Source organism: Stegostoma tigrinum, chromosome 22, assembly GCF_030684315.1.
Source record: "Stegostoma tigrinum isolate sSteTig4 chromosome 22, sSteTig4.hap1, whole genome shotgun sequence".
Lineage (NCBI taxonomy): Eukaryota > Metazoa > Chordata > Chondrichthyes > Orectolobiformes > Stegostomatidae > Stegostoma > Stegostoma tigrinum.
Window position 1 is genome coordinate 57,146,180 of NC_081375.1, and position 16,815 is coordinate 57,162,994.

The window sequence follows — 16,815 nt, forward strand, 5'->3', positions numbered from 1 at the left end:
AAAAGCAAACAAAGCAGGAAATGAAGGGATCAAATTGTAGTTCAGGAAGTGGAAAAATGGAAGTGGCTTGAGTGCAGCAGGTTCTGGACTAACGTGCACTGTAGTTCTGAAAGGGCATTTCACCGGTGTGAGTGGAAAGTTGTAGATGAAATCGTGACTTGAATCTTCAAGTACGCTCTCTCTCCAATTGATGTTGGAAACTCCTTCATGTTTCTAATGACGAATCCCAGGTTTCGCTGCTGTTGTCTAGCTGATAGCCAGCCTTCAAACTGTTTCAAAGAGGAAAAGAACAAAGAAAATTACAGCACAGGAACAGGCCCTTTGGCCCTCCAAGCATGCGCCGTTCCAGATCCTTTATGTAAACCTGTCGCCTGTTTTCCAAGGATCTGTTCCCTTTGCTCCCTGCCCATTCATGTTTCTGTCTAGATACATCTTAAATGACGCTATTGTGCCCGCCTCGAACGCCTGCGTTGACAACGCGTTTCAGGCACCCACGACTCTCTGCATAAAGAACTTTCCACTCATATACCTTAAACTTTTCCCCTCTCACCTTGAAATTGTGACGTCTAGTAATCCCCCCACTCTGAGATGGAAAGCTTCTTGCTATCCACCCTGCCTATACCTCTCATGATTTTGTCGACATCAATCAAGTCCCCCCCTTCAACCTCCGTGTTTCTCATGTAAATAATCCCAATCTACTCAACCTCTGTTCATAGCTAGTGCCCTCCATACCAGGTAACATCCTGGTGAACCTCCTCTGCACCATCTCCAAAGTATTCACGTCCTATTGGTAATGTGGCGACCAGAACTGTACGCCGTATTCCAAATGTGAATCAAAGTCCTATAAAACTGCAACATGACATGCCAACTCTTATACTTGATACCCCGTCTGATGAATGAAAGCATGCCGTATGCCTTCTTGACCACTCTATTGACCTGCGTTGCCACCGTCTGGGTGCAATGGACCTGAACACCCAGATCTCTCTGTGCATCCATTTTCCCCAGGGCTTTCCCATTTCCCGTACAGTTCGCTCTTGAATTGGATCTTCCAAAATGCATCACCTCGCATTTGCCCGGATTGAACTCCATCTGCCATTTCTCCACCTAACTCTCCAATCTGTCTATATTCTGCATTGTCCAACAGTCCCCTTCGCTATCCGCTACTATCTGTTTTGCATCGGTTTTGCACAAAACTAGATTTCTGTTCTATTTTTGCAAGTGAATTGTTTCAAATTAGTTGCTGTTCTTTGTAAATCACAATCATGAATGCACATCCAAGCAGTGGGGAGAGGGTGAGAATGGATTTGAGACGTCATGAAGTCGGAGATTAGTTATAATCCGCAAATATTGTCATGATAATTTTTAAAATTCACGAGCATGTCATTGATGTTGCTTTCTTGGGCTGCATTTGCTATCCATCCAGAATTGCTGTTGAGAAGGTTGTGGAGAATTGGCCTGTTGAATAGCTGCAATGCACGTGGTATGAATATATTAATGAACTACTGAGGACAGGAGATGAATTGCTTTTACTCAGTGGAAATGAAGTAACAGTCATACAGTTCCAGATCAGGATTCTGCTGATTTTGACAGGGAACATGCAGATTCTGGAGCTGCTGTTTAAATATTTTTGGGTGGTCGGGTTCACACAATTATCAGGTACTGTGGAAGGAGTTTGATGAATTGGTGCATTGTCTCATTGTAACTCCCCATCTCAAACAACAGTTCATTCTAGATCCATTGTTAATTGTAAATTTTCAGTTCGACCGAAAGGAAAAACAGTATTGAGGGATATGAACCAAAGGCAAGATGGAGGTAGGCCACAATTAAGTTATAACCTCATTGGATGGTAGAAAGTGTTTGAAGGGTTGAATGGCTGACTTGTTTTCCTATATCCTTACGTAAGAAGGGGGATCAATCAGTGGGATGATTTGACTGCATTGCTGTCGTTTATCGATAGTGTTGTCGGAGTCGCACTCGTTCAGCTGAGTGAAGAGTATCTCATTGACACCCGGATTTGGAGTTTATCGGCAGTGGACAGATGTTGAGAAGTCTACTTGCTGTAGAATCTATTGTCTGTGATCTACGGTTCCAGTCACATTGATTAACATAGATCCAAGAACACTTCAGCAGAGGAACAGGCCCTTTGGCATGCAATGTTGTGCTAAACATGATGCCAAATTTCGCTAAAGCCTTCTGAATGTCCTTGATTCATATCCCTACATTCCTTGTATATTCATGTACGTATATAAAAGTGTCTTAAACGGCCCTATTGTATCTGCTTCCACAGCCACCCCGGCAGTGCTTTTCAGACTCCTACCACTCTCTGTATATAAGAATTGTCTCTGACATCTCCTTTGAACTTTCCTGCTCTCACCTTAAATACATGCCCCCAGTTTTAGACATTTCAAATCTGGGAGAAGGGTTACAGTCAGAATCTGTCTATGCATGTCATAAATTTGTAAACCTCTATCAAGTCTTCCCTCAACCTCTGCCACTGCAGAGAAAACAGCCTGAGTCTTTCCAGCCTCTCCTTTCTAGCTCAAGCCCTCAAATCCAGGCAACCTCTTTTGCACCCTATTCAAAACCTCCACGTCCTTCCTGTAACATGACGACCAGAATTGGATACAATTCTTAAGAGTGCAATACTTAAGGCCGAACCAAAGTGTTCTAAAGCTGGAACATGACATCCTGATTCTTGTGCTCGATTCCCGAACTAATAAAGGCAAGCATGCCATGCGTCTTCTTTGCCACTCTATCAACTTGTGTGGCCCCTTTCGGGGAGCTATGAACTGAATCCCAAGATCCCTGTGTCCCCAAATGCTGCTCAGGGTCCTGCCATTAACTGTATATTTTTCCTTAACATTTAATTTCCCAAAGTGGAGCACTTCACACTTAATGGATTAAAATTCACATGCCATTTCTGCAACGGATCTGTATCCTTCTGTATCCTTTTATGACTTTCTACCCTAACTACCACTCTACCAATCATTCTATCGTCTAAAAACTTACTAACCCATCCATCTATCTTGTCACCTCAGTCATTTTATATATATACCACAACAGCAGAGGTCCCAGTACAGATCCCTGCAGAACACAATAGTCCTGGATCTGCAGCCTAAAAAGCACGTTTCCACCACCACCCTCTGCCTTCTCTGGGCAAGCCAGTTGTGAATCCAAGCAGCTAAGTGACCACGGACCCCATGGATCTTAATCTTCTGGATGATCCTACGGTGAAGCGCCCTGTTTTAAGCCTTGCTAACATCCATGTCAACAATATCCACCACTCTATCTTCAATGATCACATTAGTTACCTCCTCAAAAAATTCAATCAATTTAGTAAGACATGACCTGCCCTGCACAAAGCCATGCTGACTGTCCCTAATTGGGCCATGCTGTTCCAAATACAGATAAATACAATCCCTAAGAATTCTGTCCAATAGCTTCCCAATGAACGATGAGAGACTCTCTAGTCTATAGTTTCCTGGATTGACCCGATTTACCTTCTTGAACAGAAGAAGAACATTTAGCAACTTGCTCGTCCTCAGTACATCTCCAGTGGTTACCAAGGATACAAAGATATTGCTGAATGCCCCGACAATCTCCTCTCTCACCTCGCTCAAAATCCTTGAGTAGATACCATTGGGTCCTGAGGACTTATCCACCTTAATGCTCTTTCTTGATCTCAAAATGCTGTTATCATATGAGCATGCTCCACACAAATCCCACTATCCTCCACACCCTTCGCCTGAGTGAATAGTGATGCACAGTACTCATTTCGGATCTTGCCCATATCCTCTGCTTCCGTACACAAGTTCCCTCCTTTATCCTGAATGATCCTACTTTCTCACTATTTATCCCCTTGTTTTTGATGTATGCACAGAATGCCTTGGGATTTCCTTCAACCCTCCTTGCCAAGGTCATTTCATCGCCCTTTCTTTTTCTGCTTTTTCTAATGTCGGCCCTGTTCGATTTTAGTTTCCTAAACCTGACATATTTCTGTTTTTGTCCCTTTTGACTCACTTCACAACCTCCCCAATTATCCAAGGGTCTTTACCTCGCCATCGTTGTCCTTCCTCCTTCCTGATCCTAAACTCATAAGCAGGCCTTTAAACAATTCCCATATGGCAAATGTGACAGCTCCCCCCAATTAACACTCCCCAGCTCCTACCTAAAATTGATATAATTTACTCTCCCCCAAGGTCCTGACTTATCCTTCTTCATAGCAATCTTAAAATTGAAGGAGTTGTGATCACTATTTCCAAAATGCTTTCCCACACTTCTCACCAGTTACCTGACCAGGACAAAGTCCAGCATGGCCCATCTTCTATCCATATACTGTGTCAAGAAACTCTCTTGGATAGACTTAATTAAATTCTTAAGCTCACGGATTCTGTGACAGTCAAAGAGAAGCAGTGAATTTTTCTAACCTCATTTCCAACACCTGGCGCATAGCCTTGCATGGCTTGGATAGCACTTGTACATTTAAAACAAAAATGTAAGGATGATGTTCAGGTAAGGACATGGAATTTTGTGATGTGGTCATATTCTCTCTTGTTGGAGCTGATTGCTGCTTAGCACTTGTGTGGTGCAAATGTTACTTATCGTTTATCAGGCCAAGCCTGATCGTTGTGCAAGTCTCACTGTGTTTTCTCATCGTTTATTTCACTGTTGGAAAAGTCATGAATTCTGCTGGACACCTGGACAATATTCAATGAACATTCATGTCTCCACTTTGGTTCAAATGAAGACATGACTTCAGCCAGTGCAGGTATCCAGTGAATGCCACTGACTCAATTTTCTATTCCTCTGCTTAACACCACATTCAATCAGAAGTTGGCTTGGTGGAAATGACAGATTGCAGTTTCCTTCCTTTTCAAGCTCAGGATCTCTGATCGTATTTGTGGTAAATCCTGAATGAGGTTATGAGAAGTGTGAGCCTGACAAAAAGGAAACTGAACCTTAGTGTGCAGCTGTTTGACAGCACTGTCATCCAGATGTTGCATTACTTTGCTGATGATTGAGAATACATTGAGGCCATAATTGGTCAGCACAATTTGTCTGACTATTACATGATAGGTCATCTTTCTCTGAAATGTGAGTGTCGCAAGTGTTTAAAAATGTACTGGAAAACATTTACTGTTGGTGTGCTGACCTTGGGGCACATTGTTCCAATACAGTTTGTGGGATGCTGCCAGGTGCCATGGCATTTGCAGTATCCAGAACATTCAGTCTTGTCATTGCGTGAAATAACTTGAATTGCGTGTAAGTTAAGATCTGTGGTGCCTCCTCAGGATGAGGGCAAGAAGATCATCCAGACTGATGCTCTGAATGGTTTCATCTGCCTCTTCACCTTTTGTTCGTAACATCTTGTAATAACTGCCATGTAGCCTGATGAGAAACTAAAGCTCATCTTGATTCATTTGCATTCGAAGGTGCCTATTTTTCCCAAACAAAAGGACCCATCACTGAGCGGGAAGTATGGAGCATGTTATAGACATCAGTGGTGAGACAATGGTGGATCTTGACCAGAAAACCATTGTTATGTTGGTGAAATGCAAACAAAAATCTATATGATGTAAACTTTATTCTCAGCTAATCCCTTTCTCAAATGACAGATTCTGATGTTGGTTCCTGGAAAGCCTCCATTGTTGGAGGACGAGAATCCGTATCCACTTGAAGCAGCATAGGCTTCTGCGATGACTGTGGAAACCACTGCTTATGCCTTGCTTCAAGCATTGTCAAGGAACGATATTGACTATGCAACACCGATTGCGAGGTGGCCAACGATGCAACAGAACTATGGTGGTGGATTTCACTCGACGCAGGTAAATGCTTGAGATCACAACAGCAGGCATTCAGATATTTCCATTGATCATGTTACTAACTGGTGGTTGTTGCTGTTTGCAATCAAACTGGACACTGCATTTTCATCTGCAGGTTTGGTGCATTGGCACAAATTCCAGTTCTTCAATGGTGTTAATCCTTGGTTAAATTCTTACATGCACTTTGCCTGTGCATCACTTTTCCTCTTGGCATTGTCCTTGAAAACGATCTGTTTCTGGAAACCTTCACTTACTTGTCATAGGATCATTGAGGGACAGCATAATAGAGTGCTGTGGCAATGGAACAGACCCTTCAGCAAATTGTATGTGCCCTCACAAGATGCAAGTCCCGAACTATTCTCATCACATTTCCCAGCACTCGACCCAGAGCCTTGTATGCCTTGGCATCGCAAATGCCCAATCAAAGACTTGTTAAATGTTATCATGCTTTCTGCCTCTACCACCCACACAGTCGGTGCGTTCCACATTCTCACCACAGGTTGGGTGCAAAAACAAGTAAGTTTCCTCAAGAGATAGTAGGAACTTGCCAATGCTGGAGAATCTGAGAGAGCAAGGTGTCGAACTGGATGAACACAGCGGGCCGAGCAGCATCAGAGAAGCAAGAAAGCTGACGTTTCAGATCGAGACCGTTCTTCAAAACCCGGGGAGGAGAAGGGTATTCTGTAAAAAATAGGGAGAAGTGGGGAGGCAGACAGAAGATGGAGAAAGGAGAAGATAGGTGAACTGTCCCGTGCTGTCCACTCACTGTCCCCTGCTCCAGAATCATAGAATCAGAGAATTGTACAGAATTGAACAAGCACTTCATTCCATTGTGTCTGTAACCACTGAAGCCACACTAAGTTCACATTCGGCTCATGTTCTAGCAATAGGCCTATTGCCTTGAATGTTATTTCATTTTACGTGCTGTACCAACCCTTTTTCTTTAACGTGAAAAGATTATCCACCTCAACTGAAGTCCCAGACAATGAATTCCAAACCCCCAGCACCTTCTGGGTGTCTTTTCTTTCCTGAAATTCCTTCTGAGCTTTTAGCTTAAATATATGTATCTCTTCTTCTACCACCACCGCCCCCCGACCGACCCCATTATGGACCTTCTTTTTACCTCGCCCCTACCCATATTAATCTAAACAATTTTTTCAGGACCTCCTTCAACCTTCTCTACTCGAAAGAAAACAATCCAACCTTATCCAGATAAAACAGTGATGCTAGAGACAATGGGAACTGCAGATGCTGGAGAATCCAAGAGAACAAAGTGTGGAGCTGGCTGGACACAGCAGGCCAAGCAGCATCTCGGGAGCACAAAAGCTGATGTTTCAGGCCTAGACCTTTAATCAGAGATCGGCAACAGTGATGCTGCCCGGCCTGCAGTGTTCCTCCAGCTCTACACTGTGTGATCTCAGACTCCAGCATTGCCAGTTATTGCTAACGCAAACTTATCCAGGCTCTCCAAAGAGTTAAAATGCTTCACCCCCTCAGAACATCCTGATGAATGTCCTCCACACATGCTCAAATGCAAACTCCTCCTTTCTATAATGGAGAGACCAGAACTGCACTGAGCACTTCAGCTGGGGCCTAACAAAAGTCCTGTACAGCTCTTGAGCCATATGCTTTCTGAACTGTCCCTTTAAGCTGCCATTCCATGTTCAGGAATCTGTGGACAAGCACCCCAAGATCACACCATTCCTCTGATCTTCCTAGTGTCCTGGCATTTCTTTGAATGATTCCTTGCCTTGTTAGTTTGTCCAAATTGCCTTATTGATCAGGGTTAACATTCCATCTACCGTTGACCTGCCCATTTGACCAATCTGTGACTTTGGATTCAACTTGCTGTATTTTCCTGGACCCCCCGAGCTTTACCTTCTTTGCCACGCTCCCATTTGGGACCCTGTCCAAGTCTTTGCTGAAATCTATTTTCACTACATCAACTCCCATCTGCACACTCTGTCACCTCTTTGAAAGAATCATCTAAGTTTGTGAGGCGTGACCTCCCTCTGACAAAGCTATGCTGACGGTCGCTGATCAGACCCCACTTCTTGAAATGGAAATTACGTCTGCCGTTCAGAATTTTCTCCAATATTTTCCTTTCTACTGATGTGATACTCACCGGTCTGTAATACTCTGCTTTATGTTTGTCACGCATTTTGATAAGTGGAACTATGTTACCTGTTCTCCAGTCCTTTGGTACTTTTGAAAGCTCTGTATGAGGGCGAGTGGAATTTTTTCTCTCATCTCCCTGGGCATCGTGGCATACACCTCATCCAAACCTGGGATTTGTCCAATTTTAAATTCACCAAAACACCTAACATCTCCCCAGTCTCTGTTAATTCTGTCCGAGAATTGTGTGCTCCTTCTCACATGTAAAAGCTGATGTGAAATTCTCGTTTAACACCTGACATTGCCCTCCAGTTCAAACCGTTCATTTGCCTCTTCATCCCTAATGAGACCTGGTTTTCCCTGGGTTTTCTCTTTCCCTCTGAGACACTTGTAGAAGATTTTGAGATTCTCCCTCATCCTAATCTTGGTCACCAGTGTTCTGTTGCCCTGTATTTGTTCTCTGATTTGCTGTGACGAGATGCCCCTGCACACTATACATCATCATCATCATGGTGGTTTCTCGCAGATATGGATGACACTCTCCCACTCTCAGGCTGAATTGATCGCCGGCTGCACAGACCGATGCAGCTACCGTCGGCTCTGTTGCGCTCGGGGCAGAAGGCAGTCGTGGGAAGGGGTGAGGGAGGTGTTGGTGTGGCTGCATGGCTTCCGCTGCTTCCAAAGGCAAGCCGCAAAGTGTTTGATGCCTTCCCAGGTGCTCTTCAGGCTTTAGGCCGTCTTAGGCCGGCGATTCCCAGGTGTCTGCAGGAATGTCGCACTTCACCATTGAGGACTTGAGTTTATCACCGAGTGCTTCCTCTGCACATCTGGGTCTCGCCTGCTTTTTTGAAGCTGGGATGAGAACATGCGGAGAGTCTCGTGTCAGTCATACAGATGAAGTGTCCAGCCCATTGTAGCTGATCGAGGATGGTCAGTGCCTCAGTGCTGGGGATGTTGGCCTGGTTGACGTTAGTGCGTCCACAGGGGCTCTTGTTCCCTTGATGACTGTTATACACCTCCCTATTCCTTTTTATCTGGTCAAAGAACAAAGAAAATTACAGCACAGGAACAGGCGCTTCGGCCCTCCAAGCCTGCGCCAGATCCTATTGAAAGTAGCGTGTTGATGCATTTGTGTAATGATTGTGTTTTGTTTGAGCCCTAACATTGAAAGCAGTGTAAGAATGTCTTTGTGCAGCAGGCAAGGTGTCATGAGATTGAGCCTTCATACACTTGCAAGATGTTGAAAATTTGCCATTATTTATTAAAACACTGATAAATTTCCATGATCAACATTTCTGTTACACTGCAATGATTATCCCGTGGCATGTAAAATCAGAACGATTCACTAAAATGAGACTGGGTCATGCCCTAGCCTTGCGGAGTTGGGTCAGCATGCAGGGAGAATGTTTGCATTTCATGTATGTGGAAGTACTGAAATATTTCCATGAATCTAAAAGTCACTTTTCCCTTCATTGAAGGACACAATCATTGCCTTGGAAGCTTCATCATGATACGACATTGCATTTCTGAAGAGGGAAGAAGAAATCAACATGCAAATTCAATTCCATGGTTTTGGAAGTCCCATTGAGAACACGATTCATGTGCGCTGGCATAATGCTCTGACCGAGAAAGAATCGAAGGTGAGTTTGTAGTTTGGAAGATCGCAGCAATTTATGCATCAACTTGTTCATCAATAATGTTCCATTGCTTTCAAACTGCATTTTCCACTCTGCAAGATAATAACTGTTAGAACAAGCAACAGGATGGGTAGATGGGCTATGGGGAATGCAATGGCACAAAACCCAATCCATTCGACAACATATTTCAGATATGTCGACAAATTAAATATTCCAGCAAAGGGATAAAACAAGGAAGATGAGAGTGAGGAGGCAAGAGTTCTGATGACAAAAGAACACGAACTTAACTTGATCCATTTGAGCAAAAAAGCAGGCACACAAACAAATAATCAGCTAACAATGCACATGTGCAACGGAGGCTACAGGGGGACTAAGAATGCCGAATTGTTGTCATGCGTTTTGCTGAAAGGGTGATTGAAACAGATTCTGTGGTAAATTTGAAGAAATACAGATAATGCATCTCAGGATGTTGGAGAAAGAACATTTATGGACTGAGGCAAATTGTATTGCCCTTTTCAGGAGTTATTTGGGTCAAAATGAATTCAAAGACTTTCTTCTGTGCTGAAAGCTTTAGCTTAGTTGCAGCTGGATCACAATTTCTGTTCCTGGTAGTATTTAGCAAACTGTTAAAAGTGAATGTCACTGCACAGAATTCCAAACATGACTCCAATCAGTAGAGAAAATATCCAAGGGGTATGATGAGTTGTATCCTCTCATGTTGAACAATGCAGCTACAGATACAATGGAGGCACTGATGATAATCTTCCAAGAATCCTTAGATTGTGGAAAATTCTCAGAGGATTGAAAGATTGTGAACATAACACCTTTATTACAAAGATACTTCAATAAAATAGTGAGCAAGTATTGCCAATTTAGGTCAACCTGGGAAGATGTTCATGCCGGCAATGAAAGATGAAATAACAGGGTACTGAGTGTGCTATAACATCCTACAGAGTTAACATCCTTTCAGAAAGGGGAAATAATACTTGACAAACTTGCTACAGTGCTTTGAGAAGGAAACAAACATTACTGACGAAGGACCACCAGTTGATGTCGTACATTGAGATTTCAACAAAGCATTTGATAAGGTACAGCTCATAAGGTGTCTCAAAAGAAAAGAGCCCACGTGTTCAAGCGTAGTATGTTAGGATGGACAGAGGACTGCATCGTACATAGAAGTAGAGTCGTAGCAGCAAGATGGTAACTTATAAGTCATGTACGGCCACAGAGTGAATGCTGCGGAGGCCGTACACCTCATGTTGACTGGGTTGATTTTGGAAATGGCGTAGGGGATTGCCATGCTTAGGAAAGTTGGGCGGGCTGGGACGACATTCATTGGAGTTTATAAGATTGAAACAAATCTTATTTTTTCAACATTTAAGATGCTTAAGAGGCTTGATAGTGTATATCCGTAGAGATTACTCCCATTGTGAAAGATTTTACGACCAGAGGCCACATTTTCAAATTGGTTGCCTATTAATTTAGGGGAAGAATTACTTCTTTCAGGTTGTAGCAATCTATTGAACACTTTGGCAGAGAAGGTTTTAGAGGTAATGCCATTAATTATATGCTCGGCTGAGATGGCCAGGTTAATTTTTAAATCAAGGAACAACAACAATGAGAAAAGGGTAGTCTTTACAGCGGAAGATACTTCAAGGATCCCCTTATTACTGAAGAATACAGGGAGGAATTAAACACATCACTACCACACCATCACTACCATGAGAGAAGTTGTAGTAGACAATCTAATGGAGTAAAAGCAGATTAGACTCTTTGCCGTGATGGTCTACTTTCTAAGATTCTGAACAATGAGCTTCAGAGTCGGTGTATGCATTGCTTGTAATTTCCCAAAAAGTTTTAGATTCGAGAGTAGCATCTGAGGGCTGGAAAAATGCTGATGTGACATTCCTATTTAAAAAGGAGAGAGGCAAAAAGAAGGTAACTACAACCGAACCAGCCTAACATCTATTGTTGGAAATATGTGGTGATCAACTGTGAAGAAAATAATAGCAGGACATTTGGAAAATCAGAATCTAATCAAACAGAATCACCACAGCCTGCTGAAAGAGAAATTATGTCTGGCTAATTTGTTTTGGTTTTTGGAGGAAGTTTTGGGAGGAGAATTAATAGAGGAAAACCAGTAAATGTGTTGTGTTTGGACTTGGAGAAAGCATTTGAGAATGTACTCAAAAGTAATAAGCTGAGAGCTGAGGTTTTGAAGGTAGTATATTGCGATGGTTCAGTATGCTTTGCATGTTCTGGAAGGAGAGATCACATCTCGAGTGAAATGCACCAAATGAATATATATTTTGGGGAACTTGGTGGCAATGTGGCAAGTCAGCGCAGAGGGTAAGAGGTGCCATTTGCTTGCTTTTTTTTGCCTGATAGTTCGTAAGCAGTTTTTGTTGAGACAGGGTGAATTGAAGCCAGAATCAGGGACCTAGAGGGTGAACCAGGTTCATTGGTTGGTGATCGCTACTGGTTTAAGAATCTATTATCGGTAGCTTTCAGATTGAAAGTAAATCGGAGAAATATTTACAGGCTACAAACTAAAAGACCAGAATGTTTTCAAATCAAATTAAGATCCAAGTAATTGAAATGGAGATGCCAGGCCAGATGATGATTTATTCCTACATGACGGGGGAGTGGTCAGACCCCATACTCCAGCTCAGGGTTGATGAACTGGAATCTCAGTTTCGACCAATCAACAAATCATGTGGGGCAGAGTTACCAGGGAATGCTGTGCTTCAGGAGGCAGTCACACACCTTAGATTAACTAGCTGAAACTCGGTCAGTGGCCAGAGACGCGAGATTGTGACAAAGAACAGGGCAGGTGGAAGGATCCAGGATGTAGTGCAGAAGGAACCTTGGCCTTTGATCTTATCTAACAGGTTTGAGATTCTTTCTTCCTGTGTGGATGAGAGTGCAGGGTATAGGGAAGATGAGTAAACTGACTGTAGCACTGTGGTACAGGTGGACATTCAAGAGGAGATAAAAAGTGAAATGTAGTTATAATCAGAGGTAGTATAGTTAGGGGAATGAACACTGTTCGTTGTGACCAGGATCGAGAGTCTCGAAAGTAGAGTTGCCTGCCTGGTGCCCAGGTTCAGGATATTCCATCTCGGCTACAAAGGAACTTGAAGTGGGAGGAGTAGAAATCCAGCTTTTGTGGTCCACACAGGTACCATTGATATGGAAGAAAGAGGAAAGAGGTTCTGCTGAGGGATTATGAGCACTGAGGTGCTGAATGAGAAAGCAGAACCAGAATGGGAATAATCTCTGGATTATTATCTGAGCAATTTGGCACGGTGTGAGCATAATTCTGGATGCAAATGCATTGTTCAAATGGTGGCATGGCAGAAATGTGTTTGAATTCATGGGACATTGGCATCGGTATGGGGAAGGAGGGAGTCGTTCTGTTGTTATAGGCTCGACGAGAATCATTTTGGGACAAGTATCCTGGCAAAATACAGAGCTCGGTCTTGGGGTAGGGCGTTAAAATAAAAAGTGTGGAGCGGGTGAGCTCAGTTGCATGGAAAATTGTGGAAAGAGTTAGAAGCTGGTAAGTGCTCAGCAAAGTTTCCAGAGCAAGTAATAGGACAAAAAGTATCGAAATGGTCAGGAATCTCACTTCAGCTGCAGCAGATAAGAAGGGTGGCTGTAAATGCCAGACTGAAGATCTTGTATTGAATTGCAGGGAGTGTATGAAACAAAGTGAATGAGTTTGTGGAGCAGATTGAAATTGACAGATACATCACTCTGGGTATCACAGAGAGGTGGTTGTTAGGGGATAAGTGTTGGGAACGAAATATCCAATGATTCATGTCCGATAGAAAGAACAGGCAAATGGACAGAGATAACAAAGCGTGGAGCTGGATGAGCACAACAGGCCAAGAAGCATCTCAGGAGCGTAAAAGCTGACGTTTTGTGCCGAGACCCTTCTACTTCTGTGTGTTCGTCCTGCTGTGTTCATCCAGCTCCACACTTTGTTATCTTGGATTCTGAAGCATCTGCAGTTCCCATTATCTCCGATACAAATGGACAGAGATGCCAGGGTTGGCTTGTCAGTAAGAAATGAGGTCGCGCTGAAGGAACCACAGCTCTTGTGCTTGTTTATTAATGACTTGGAGGAAAGAGGTGCATGTGCTGTGGCTAAATTTGTAGATGACTGAAAAAATATTTAGAAAGACAAGGCATGGCACAGAAACAGAGATTTACCAGGATGTGACTTGGATCGGAATGTATTAGCTGTAAGGTGGGTTTGGTGGAAATGTTGTGTCGTGATAAATGTCATGAGATCAACCATGATCTCAGCGAATGATGGAGGAAATTCAATGGGCCAAATGACTTTTTTTCTGAGTCTTCTTGTTTGACAATGCATTCATGAAGGCGTTTTTTTTTCTCTCTTGGATAAGATTTGAAAATGAAATGTATACACTTCCTTTTCATCTGGGAATAAATAACTGTTCTGAACGATTTCCATTGACGAATAGCAATCTGACAAGCATCACAATGTAAAGAGATTTTTCGCTTCTTTTTAATTGTAAATGTATTCTTTGGAATTAATTCGGCCTATATTATTTACGTCTCAGGAAGTATGTTCATCACTGCATCTCAAAAAGTGGTGTGTTGTGTGACAACAGCTTTTTAAAGATCACTTCAATGGTTGTAACACGCATTAAATTACACTGTTGGCCAATCTGTCCATGATTATTTCATTATCTTATGTTTCAAACAGACAAGGAAATATTGGTGATGCAATGAAGAGTTTGATTCTCAAATATAATTGTTGTGAAAGCTTCCGCTTGGAAGAAAGATTCACATCAAGTTGACTGGTCAAGTAAATGGGACACTGACTGTGAGTACTTTGAATGTTCGAGTTATTCCTAAAATGAAAGTTATGACCTTGATGATTTCTCTTTCATGCAGATATGAAGAGACTATTTTAAAATATCCTCTAGGTTAGTGGTTCAGGCATAAAAGTGCAATATGTATATTTAAGTATGTACATGTACATGCGTAATCTGAAAAGATAATGAGTATAAATCACTTGTGACAAGGTGAGAATGAGTTATCCAGATAGTAAGAACTGCCAATGTTGGTGTCTGAGATAACACATTGTGGAGCTGGAGGAACACAGCAGGGCAGGCAGCATCAGAGGCTCAAGAAAGGTGAGGTTTTGGGTCAGGACCCTTCCTCAGAAATGGAGGGTGGAAGGGAGCTCAGAAACAAACAGTGTGGAGGGGGAGGAGGTGCTGGGGAAGGTAGGTGGGATGGTGATAAGTGAGTACTATCCAGATTGGAACAGATTTCCCCCAGGGGGTATTGAATATGAATTCCAAATCACTCTCAAAATCTTAGTGACTGTTAACATTCATGTTTTTTGTCTGTGTGTTTCAGTAATTGCATGACAGTTTGAATGGTTCTTTGAGAGTGAGTAACCTATGGACTCTCACACACCAAGATGGAATTTAGTTCGAAGAGTGACTTCAAAATAGTTGCTTGCTTTTAAAATCTTGACCATTTTTGCTGTCCAGTTGAATGAATTTAGCTTCATACTGCTTCAATAGGAATTAGTGTTTAATAGGAACATATTTGTGAAACTTACAGTTCCGTAAGTTTCAGCATAAACTGGTGCAGCCTTTCGGTGCTTGCAAAAAGGCTCACCTCTCCGTTAATACCGAAGGAAAATTGGAGTTTAAAAGTAAATTCACCCGCTGTCAGGGAATGAAATGTTAATGTTGACTCAAATATAATTTTTAAGAAAGTAATATATTTGTGAAACACTAAACTCCAATTAAAATTTGGATATGCTTGTTTTATACATGGTTGGATATTGGATTCATTTTAAATGAGGGTGAAGATCACTTTAAATCCAGCATATTTGTGAAGAAAAGAAGTAGCATGTCAAATAAAATTAACTGCATGACTCTACATAGCCCTATATGTAGAATTTCGTTCTGAACTATGAGACAGTTATGATCCCGTACTCCCTCAGTGCTCATGGCAAGAGTAAGACTCCTGTTTGACGTGCTATGCACTGCATGGAATGGCGGCGACATCAGATTCATTGATGCTTGAGAATCAAAAGAATATGACGATAAGATTTAAAATCAAAATCTCATTGAACACTTCAAGGAATGTATTACAGGAAGGTGGGGAAAGCATGTATGACTAATAGAAGGTGGTGGCACAGATCAAGTAGACCTGTGTGCTAAAACTTATGACAAATTTCACATTGAATGGAACAGTTTAAACAGGCTGGAGGAAGCAGACATGCCAGCTCAAACTTGTTGAATTTGTGCATTCTGTTCGTAAACATCAGCAAAATTGTGGGAAACATGTTTATTCTTTCTCTTTTATTGCACAGAACCATACAATTAGTCTGTTTTGATGAGGAACTTAAAGATTACGAGTCCCGTCCGTTTGACTCAGAGTTTGGTACCATAGGTTGGTACGATCTTCGTTGGAGAAGGAAAAGGGATGTTCCAGATACAGAAAATAGTCAAACCATTTACTACAAAGTCCGTTTCTGGTTAGTATTAATTAATGCAGTTAACATTTTTAGATCGATATGATTGCACAATGGAGTCAATAAGAAAATTCCATCTGATATTCCACAAATTTTAACCGGATATTAAAGCCGCTGATTTCTTTTTCATGCTGTCTGCTGCTTTTAAGAATGGTTGTCTTACTGTCGAAATGTTTAGCTTTGACTCCATGGCTTCTTCCATTAGCTCACATTGAAACACATGTTTCTTCAGCCAAAAATGTACGTTTACCCGGTGTAGCTCGACCAACCTTCCCCTGTGGTCGTTCCCCTGAAATCCCCTGCGGTCGCTCCCCTGAAAAACGAGTATACCGTTTTGGATACTGTTCCGGGGGACGACTTAGCAGGGGCATGCAGTCGGGTGCAGGTCTCTGGCACAGAGTCTGTCCCTCTTGCATAGAAGGGAAGCGGGGATAGGAAGAGAATGATAGTCATTGGGGACTCAATAGTTAGAGGGACTGATAGAAGATTTGCCGGGAACGAAAGAGACTGACGATTGGTGTGTTGCCGACCAGGAGCCAGGGTCCGTGATGTCTCGGATAGTGTGTTTAGGGTCCTGAGGGGAGAGGGTGACCAGCCCCAAGTCGTGGTCCACGTAGGCACCAGCGACGTAGGTAGAAAGAGGGATAGGGATGCCAGGCAGGATTTGAGGGAGCTAGGGTGGAAGCTGAGAGCTGGAACAAAGAGCGTG

The 16,815-nt window shown here is 42.6% G+C and overlaps 1 protein-coding gene across 6 annotated transcripts in view; it reads left to right on the forward strand.

Annotated features, from left to right (window-relative positions):
- LOC132210882 (uncharacterized) overlaps positions 1 to 16,815 on the forward strand; it is a 350,749-nt gene that overhangs the window by 180,349 nt on the left and 153,585 nt on the right. For 2 of the 6 annotated variants that reach the window (XR_009447095.1, XR_009447096.1), the window contains exons 2-5: positions 5,616 to 5,825; positions 9,416 to 9,577; positions 14,373 to 14,432; positions 15,945 to 16,109. The exons of the other annotated variants lie outside the window; for them this stretch is intronic. The gene's annotated coding sequence lies outside the window, so the exon portion shown is untranslated. The remainder of the gene's footprint in view (positions 1 to 5,615; positions 5,826 to 9,415; positions 9,578 to 14,372; positions 14,433 to 15,944; positions 16,110 to 16,815) is intronic. 6 annotated transcript variants of the gene reach the window in all.